Genomic DNA, 8,763 nt, shown 5'->3' on the forward strand with positions numbered 1-8,763 from the left:
AGCGACAGCGCCAATGTGGACCCTGTGCCCACCACGGTAGCCCCGCTCACGCCCGTCGAAGGTAACAAACCCAACCCGGTCGCTGCGGGCAGTGCCGCGCCCGGGACGGTGCCAGGCAGGGGGGCTGGGGCAGCGCAGAGCGCCGAGGGCGGTGCGGTCGACGGGAGGGGGTCCCTGCTGTTGTCCGCAGCCGTGACCGCTCCCCCGGACAGGACCACGTCCAATGGTATGTACGTCCCGCCGTTCGTGGACTTCTTAATGCAACTAAAGGACTACACGCCCATGATACCAGACGCCGTGACGGAGTGTCTCGGAGAGGCGTGGAGCTGCTCGAGACTACGAGCGGAGAACCGAACGACCGAACAGGCTTGCGCCAGGGGTGTAACGCAGGTTTGTAAATGGAGCCAGGGGCGGCAATGCAGACTAGCAAGGTCAAGACTGCTTGCGAGGTTCCATGCTGCTGTGGTGGCCCTCGCACAATTAGTGGGCTGGAGCAAGCAACGGGATGGCGCGAGGCACGAGGCTGACGGGACACTCAGCAGCCGCGGCGAGACGGACTGGGGGCGGAGCTGTGCAAGGTTCCGCAGGACTGTTGGTGGTGGTTCCGGGTCCCCCGGGCCGGGGCTCGGCAGCGACGGTGACTTCATCTCGCGGTAGCAGCTGGTGTCGACCAGGTTGCGGCGGCGGTTCCTACGCAAACCCAGATGGCAGCGGCGGCGGCACCACCGGGAGCGGTGGGCCCGGCGCACAGTGACAAGGGGGTTGGGCGGCCGGAGTGGTGCCGCCCCGGGGCGCCTCTGCCTGGAGGCCGCAAGTAGGCCAAGGCCCGGCCAAGGCGTGGCGGAACAGGAGGTGGTGACCCGAGCGCGGAAGCCCCGCCGTAGCTGGCGGCGACTCCCGCCGCGCCCCCGACCCACGTGAAGCTCCTGGCGGAGCTCCACGTGGAACCCCGGCCCGGGGAGGCGGCCGCCTTGCCTGAGGAGAAGTAGCGGGGCGGCCCCGCGGCCATTCCGGGCGACCAAGCAGGCTTGTGCCGAAACTGTGGCGCAAGTTTGTAAATGAAACTAGAGCGGCGCGGGGCGCCGAGGGCGGCGCGGTGGCTTCGGTGAGCACGTGTCAGCGGCACAGAGCTGCAAGGCCTTCGCCGCTCGCCTGCACCTGGAGTGCAGGCAGCCCGTGTTGGCGACCGGGCCGTACCTAGAGTTGACGGTCATGTCCCACTACACGAGCCAACCCGCCCGTGCCGCCGCTCCCCTGAAGCGGACCGCGCGGCCGCAGCAGCGTGGCCCGGGACAGCCGCACATGCGGTACAGCGCGGCACCGCCACTCAGTCGCCACGGGGGCGCGGTGCCGGGTTGAGCCGAGGCCCGGCGGGGATGACCAGCGACATGGCCCCCACCGCAAGCGGGCCGGGCCATGGCCGCAGCTCCTCCAGGAGCATCAACAGTAACAACACCGCCTCCCTACCCCCGTGAGAGAGGCAGCGGTGACCCGGGTAAGGACCCAGGCCAGGGCCAAAACTATACAGACACTAAATTTACTGACTGTTTTTACATGTTTTACACATAAACCTTTAAAAATTATTACAAATGTTTTTATCTAAAATAATTTAGTTAACTGTCTTTAGTTTTTTATTTACACTAATAAGAGAAAAAAATTCAACATTACCTTATTAATACGTTTTTAAGTTTCCCTCTAGCTTTATTTAAATTAATAATTACATTTACTGAATATTTTTTAAAATTAAGTTCTTAAATGTATCTTTATACCTACCTTGTTTAAGTAATGGAGCCCCTGGTGGTCTAGTGGTAAAGGCGCCGCGTTATCACCGCGGAGACCCGGGTTCGATTCCCGGTCAGGGCCACTCCCGGGCAGGTGGGGCTCGTTAGCCCTTAAAGGCAACCCACCTACGTCCTAAGGACCTCGCTGCCACCGTCCAAGCTCGCTTGGCCCCGGCAGATGAACCTTAGGATTAAAGGGTGGGCTCAGTTCCGCGCACACTGTGTCTCACCTAAAAAATCCAATGCGCAGGCTGGAAGGTGTAAAAACCTTCCCCGGATCTTCGCTCGCGAAGACTGGCCATTATTTTATTATGTTTAAGTAATGTAATTAACATCTTTAAGAACTTCTATTGTTATTTAACAAATTATAATAGTAACCTACCTATTCATTTTTCTAAGTACACACTCAGAAATATACACACTACTTACCAGTATTATACCTTTAAATTCATTAACTTTCAATATTCACAACTAAAAAAGAGGAGTACATGGTGAGAATATGCATGTAATTAAGTAAGTAAATACTGAGTCAAACAATTTTCATTCTGACCAAACACTACATAAAAGTTTAAGTTGTATAGCTAGAATATGAAAACAAAATAAAGATTACATGTATGCATGAATGAAAAATTATTGGGGTGGCCACCCGAATGAGTGAGAGATTGTGTGAATGTATGAATCTATGTGAACCATTTACACCTTATACAAAATACCTGAAACGAACACACACAACAAACACTACCTCTAATACATGGCCTTAATAAAAGACAACTCAAAACATGATGTTCCTCCTTTAAACTTTTCCTTGTGTTTTAATAAAGTAAGTTTTCCCCAGTTATGTGTACACCCTCAGATAGTAAAGGTTTTTGTTCTACCCAATTGCAGAAGACCCTTAGGTAAATAAGGTTTTTGATTAATAAAGTTTTATTATTGCATAGAACTCTTAGGTATATAAGGTTTAAACAAGAAATAAGTTTACTATGTCAAGTGAAAAACATTTTGTTAAGAATTGCACTGTTTTTTCAATTTACACTTTTGTATCTTGTTATTAATAAAAATGGGGGAATTATGGGTCTGGTTACACCAGGTGCTGCAAAGCATCCTGGGAGTTGTAGTTCTAAGTACTCTGTCACACATGCTCTATTGAATGCTTGTATGAGATTGGCTTAAGAAGTTACCTGTGTGACGTGGTAGCATTTGAAACTGATATATAAGCTGGGACTCCTTGAATAAATGGATCTCTTGTTACACATCACGTTGGTGTCGCTATGGTCCCTATGGGACTTATTATTTATTATATTAATAACTGCTACACATCAGTAAAAACCCTCAATGACTTACAACAACTTTTAGGAACGTTTAATTGGTTTAGATCTCTTCTAGGGATTTCCACAGATGAGTTTCACCCACTGTTTGACTTACTGAAAGGAGATGCAAACCTGACATCACCTCGACAGCTGACTCCAGAAGTCATTGCAGCCCTGCGTATCGTGGAACAGAAATTAAATTCACAACAAGGACATAGATGTTTCCAAAATGAACCAGTGACACTTGTCATCATTAAAGGACCTCGTCACCCTATGGGTTGATAGGACATCTATACCAGAATAACACTACATTTTGTTGTGGGAATGGGTTTTTTTACCTCACTAGTTTTCAAAAACAGTTACTAAACTACCAGAAATTATTTCTAAAATGTGTTATGAGGGTTGTGTTAGATGCTTGGAGATCATGGGCTCTGATCTCCAGACTGTATATTTGCCTTTAAACACAGAGCATCTAGGGTAATTGCAGTTTTGATTTTCAAATTGCTTTAATTGATTATCGTGGTCGATTGAGTATCCATTTACCAGCTTGTTTTTTTACAGAGGCTTAATCAAATCCCTTTGAAGTTGAGAACTCATTGGTCTCGAGGTCCACTTAAAAATGCCCAGACTGTTTTTACAGATGGTTCTGGGAAAACAGGTAATGCTGTAATAGTTTGGCAAAAGGATGGCCAGTGGCAACAGGACAAACTGCATTTGCACATATGGGTGTGCCAAAACAGATAAAGATGGACAACGGACCCTCATATGTGTCAAAACAAACCAAAGATTTCTTTGCATTATAGGGAATTGAACATATAACAGGAATCCCTCACTCCCCAACAGGTCAAGCAATCATAAAGCGTGCTCACTGCACTCTCAGAAATATGTTAAAAAAGCAAAAAAGGGGGAATACAGGATTAACTCTGAAAAATTGTTTAAACAAAGCTTTGTATGTACTTAATTTTTTAAACAGAATGACAGAAAATTCCACCCCAGTACAGTGACACTTTATACCTGCACACATACCTGAAAATTCAAAACCCAAAGTAATGTTTAAAGATCTACTTTCAGGCCAATGGCAAGGTCCTTGCACTTTGATAACATGGGGAAAAGGGTATGGTTGTGTTTTAACAGATCCCAGACCTAGATGGATTCCCTCACATTTTATATGGAGCCCCTGGTGGTCTAGTGGTAAGGGCGCGGCGCTGTCACCGCCAAGGCCCGGGTTCGATTCCTGGTCAGGGCCACTCCCAGGCAGATGGAGCTCGTTAGCCCTTAAAGGCAACCCATCTACGTCCTGAGGACCTCGCTGCCACCGTCCAAGCTTGCTTGGCCCCGGCAGATGAACCTTAGGATTAAAGGGTGGACTTAGTTCCGCGCACACTGTGTCTCACCTAAAAAAAATCCAATGCGCAGGCTGGAAGGTGTAAAGACCTTCCCCGGATCTTCGCTCGCGAAGACTGGCCATATGACCATCTCTTGCTTCATCCTCATGACCACCGGAATGCCTGCAAGAATGCCTCCTCCTGCTCCAGTCCCACCCAAATGGTTAACCTCCAACAGAAAAAACATGTGGACCACTTAAACAGAAGTTGTGTGTCTGTCATTTGCCACCCCGACAAATCCATTTTGGACCTGTCTGGTAGGAATTCCACTTTCCAGAGAAGAATGGGATGTTTTTTTGACAAAGAATCAACCTTCATACTCACACACAGAAATTTATAATGTACCTATAGATAACTACTACAAAAAGCATAACACAGGCCATAGCCAGCCCAAAAGGCCAAATCAAAATTATTTTACAAATTTACAATAGAACCTCAATAATTAGATAGTATGCCCCCCTGTGTTTCTATTTCCACCCTGAAAATCCACACACACGTGACCTATTGGCTTTAGATGTGTCTCCTACAAGTGCATACCACAATTAAAGTTTTTGGTGTAAACACCACCTTAATGCAATAAATATTAAATCTAAACCTTTTCCAATTGGACTTCCTGATGACTTATTTTTAATTTGTGGAGAAAGAGTGTGGAAAGGCATTCCTAGCAAGGTTGAAGGAGGACCATGTACTCTGGGTAAACTTGCTTTGTTTAATCCTGTGAAAACTCCCTTGCCTCCTAAAGTTCTGTCACACAGTAAAGGTTTAAAATGTTCTATTAATAAGCAGAAATTTAACATGCATGGTTTCAAGGTAGACTGTGATTCCGAAATAGTCTTTTGGAACAATGCACAGAGATTTTTTGGTAGTTTTTTAATTCCAGGCATAGAGGCAAATCATGCATTAAACGCTCTCAACAAGATGGGATGTTGGCTAGCAAAAGAAGTAAATGCCACTAGCTCAGCCCTGGAAGACTTACAGATGTAAGTTCGGTAAGGCAAGCAACCCTGCAAAACAGAACAACCATAGATTTCTTGTTGTTAGCTCATGATCATGGTTGTGAAGATTTTGAAGGGTTATGCTGTATTAATTTAAGTGACCACTCAGAATCAATCCATCCATTGATAAGTTAAAGGTTTTAGTTGCCTAGCTAAAGGAGAATAATGAAAATGGATTTAATAGTCTTTTTGATTGGTTAGAATGAAAACTAAGATCACCCATAGAGGCACTTATAGAACATATAGCAATGAGGACGTTAACACGAAAAATTCAAAATGAAATATATCAGTCCTTTTATCAATGTGACCGAGTTCACATCCACGTTGCAGTTGTACAGCGTTGCAGCTTGGTAGCGCATCTGGTGTTGGGACAGGAAGCAGCTTGGCAGTACCTGGACCAGCCAAAGACCCCATGTGAAGCGTAGCTACTCCTAGCCTCCAGGGGACAGTCACCTTGGCATTCTATGTGTACCATGTGAAGAAAGAGGAAAAGTGAGAAAAGGGAAAAAAAAATTACAGACAAATGATTATGTAATAATTTCTGCAGATATGCAACCCAATAGATGTGCACATCCATGTAATCTACAAGGCATGATGAGCCAACCTGTGATAAGGAAGAAACACAGGAGTGGCATCCCCCTCCAACAATACATACTGTCATAGGGTTTGAAAAGAGATGGAATTTTTTCTCAATGTCCGCCCCTCCCCCTCGGCATCTGTTTCTTCTAGGATGGGGGGTGGGGCATGGAGCAAAGCTGCATGCGTTGGGCAGCGTGGGATGCTGGGGGAGTCTTGGGTTCGGGGGTGTTTTTTGGGTTTGATCTGTGGACCAGACAGAGCAGGCAGCCATGTTTCGGTTGACTCCATTTCTTTTCCTGAGAGGAAGTTTTTTTCCCCACAGGACACCTTGTGGAGGACACCTGAGAGAGAGATCAACCCATCTCAGAGCAAGATATTCTGTTTTTAAGGATTGCTTGTGGGAAAAAGGACTCCTTCATCACTGACTGTGAAACCATCGGCTGCTGGCTGCTGCGGGCGCATGTGACTATGAGCAGTTGTTGAACTGCCAAGACTTTGTTTTGTTTCTTCTGAAAGTATTTGATTGCACCATTTGTTGTTTATTCAGATTTTGTTAATAAAAAACCCTTTTTGGGTTTTTTTATTTGGACCCTTTTCAGTGAGTACATGGGATCTAATTGTAGTTTTTGCTCATTTGATTGTCTGATCACATAGGGTCCAGAAAAGGTTAAGTTGTGGACACTCTCACAACTTAAAGAGGGAGTTGTGGGGTTTGTGGTGGTCTTGGTTAGTGGTGTAGTAGGAGATTTGGTGGTTGGAATACTTGATGTAACATTTATTATAAATCTCCTTGTTACATTTCCTTCTCTGAACATCCAATTGCACATTACTGAAACTGATTCATTTAAAGTAAAGGTGTGCCAGCATTGGTCAGATCCACAGGCAAACCCACTAATTATGTTTTCATATTCTTTTGGGAACTCAGGAAGTATGACTAAAGGATCTCGCACAGTAATGTCAATTCTGGGCGGCCAGCTGATTTGTGAGGGTGGTTTGTATGCTCTCCATCCAACTCGAGTTTGTTCTCCAATCTTCCCTACTAAAACACTTGCAGTTCTCCAATCACCAGGATTTTGCCAACCATTCAGGACCCTTGTTCCCTGAGAGATTATAACAGATGTATTGTATTTATCTGTTCGAGCTCATATGGCAGCTCCTTCTTTTAAATATTCAATTGATTGTTTAAAGTAGGTCCATAGGCCAGAGACCCCCACCATAGGCCTGAGACAATAATGAATTTTGGGCAAAAACTTGACCTATCACCAATGTACTTACCAGTCCAAAGATCAGTGTTAGGTAGGCTTGAGAGCAGATGGTTCTTGTTCTGAGGTCCATTCTTTCTCAGGAGTTCTCTTGACTCCGGAGTAGTGGATCCACGAGGGTCTCTCTTTCACTCAGATCGCTGTGAAGGTGGTCATCAGCACCTGGAAAGGTACATTCCACTTCCCTTTCTCCTGAAAGACAAACACCCAATCACCAGGACTGAATGGATGTAATTTGCCATCAGGTTGTTTAGGTTGGTGTTCTAACACCACAGTAGCATTTTTCTGCAGTTTCTTTCCTATAGCCATAACATAATTATACACATACTGATTGCCTATTTGATCTAAGACTTCACTATTTACAGTTTGCATCGTATAGGGTCTGTCTCAGTTTAAATGAGACACAGGTGTTTTGCTGAGGATGAGTTATAAGGAAGACTCAAACTCCTCCCTCTAAGCAATTGTAAATTCATAATAAGGAGGTTCCGATTGAGGGGAAAAAAATGTGTAAAAAAAAGAAAAATAACAGCCCTTTATTAACAGATATATGTGTATTGGCAGAAACAAAGAAAATAAACAAGTAAAACAACCAAACAATACTCCTATACCCACAAATAATCCCCTTCAAAACAAACCAATAAACAAAGAAAAAAAAGGTAAACAGTTCAGTTTGTACCCTTTGGTGCAATTCTAACCACAGTCAACAGGGGGTTGGATCACTGGAAATTCAGATCCTGCAGTGTTTTATACTGGTCGACAGGGGGCGCTGTGGGATCACTGGTCATTGCTACATGGGGGAACACCCATTACCACGTGGGGGAAACACCCTTCAGGGTGTGTTGGAGAAACCAAAAATGATTTTCCCTCCCCCCACACACACTGGGAAAGGGGAGAGAGAGGATGGAGAGAAACAACAAAAAAAAAAGTCCTCCCCAATTGGAACTCACTCTGTTCTGCTGGTTAAATTGTGTGGTATAGTTTTTCCCTCTCCCTTTGATGTGCACAAGAGCCACTGCTAAGAAAGAAACAAACAGGAACGAAGAAGGGGTAAAACCTCCCTAAACAGTCCCTATCTGATGAAAATCCAAGCAGAATCCACAGCTGACAGCCAGGCTGAGAACAAAACCCACTCCGAACTCCAACTTTGTTCCAGCTTTTAACAGTCACCTGAACTCCTCCCCCCCGTTTCCCAGGAGACAAGAGAAGAAAAAGGTAAAAAGGAATTCCTCACCCTTCCCCAAAAGCAAGATTCTGAGGGTCATTAACTAGGAATGTGGCCTTACCAGCAGCTTCTTCTGTGTTACTTAACTGCCCATTTCACATCCCCTCCATGCAGTGGGCAGGGGGAAGGGAAAAATTCCTGTTTAGTTTTTAAGAACCAGCAAAACCATGACAGGTCTGCCAAGCAAAATTTCATTTCTTCTGCAGGGTTTTTGTCTAAGCAGTCAGTCCTC

General features: G+C 45.4%; 1 long non-coding RNA gene across 1 annotated transcript; it reads right to left on the reverse strand.

Annotated features, from left to right (window-relative positions):
• Positions 1–1,841: 1,841 nt before the first annotated feature.
• Positions 1,842–4,554, reverse strand: LOC126648209 (uncharacterized). Its single transcript, XR_007630767.1, has 2 exons — positions 4,483–4,554; positions 1,842–2,011 (listed from the first exon to the last, which is right to left on the reverse strand). It is a non-coding gene; the product is annotated as an uncharacterized LOC126648209 (long non-coding RNA).
• Positions 4,555–8,763: the final 4,209 nt, after the last annotated feature.

The sequence above is a fragment of the Myiozetetes cayanensis genome, unplaced genomic scaffold (assembly GCF_022539395.1).
Source record: "Myiozetetes cayanensis isolate MyiCay16 unplaced genomic scaffold, myiCay2020 scf455, whole genome shotgun sequence".
Classification (NCBI taxonomy): Eukaryota; Metazoa; Chordata; class Aves; order Passeriformes; family Tyrannidae; genus Myiozetetes; species Myiozetetes cayanensis.